Source organism: Galeopterus variegatus, unplaced genomic scaffold (genome assembly GCF_000696425.1).
Source record: "Galeopterus variegatus unplaced genomic scaffold, G_variegatus-3.0.2 Scaffold10693, whole genome shotgun sequence".
Lineage (NCBI taxonomy): Eukaryota > Metazoa > Chordata > Mammalia > Dermoptera > Cynocephalidae > Galeopterus > Galeopterus variegatus.
The window spans coordinates 1,965-2,456 of record NW_007736804.1 but is presented as its reverse complement, the minus strand read 5'-3'; positions in this window follow the sequence as shown (position 1 = coordinate 2,456).

The following is a 492-nucleotide window of genomic DNA, read 5'->3' as shown; positions in this document are numbered from 1 at the left end:
AGCCCAAGGTCCTCAACATTTACACCACAAAGACCCACCTAAAATAGTAAAACAATTCTTCCATTACATTTGGGTCTTCAAAATCCTGACAAGACTCTTTAGGTACTGCTTTCTTAAAAAATTTCATCCTTCACACAAATCATAAGAACTGTTCATTAAAACACCAAAGGATGTAGCCCTCATACCCATGGCCAGCCATGTGTGTAAGTGAAATAGGCAGAACCTGAGTGGCCCTAGAAAGGCCATCCCGCTCAAAACAACTTCTCTACTCAGCTGAGCCAAGGCTAGAAAATTCACCACTGGGGATGGGTTCCTTTGTGAAAGGCATTGCATTAGGCATGGAGTTCCCCTTAGAATAATCCCAGGAGTAAAGCCACCAATAACGGATGTGAATTCCCCTATCAGGTGCTTCCTGTAGAAACACAAGTCTCTAGCAACTGGACTGGGCGAGGAAGCAAGAGAGACCAGGAAAAGCAGGGAGAGTGAGTTCAC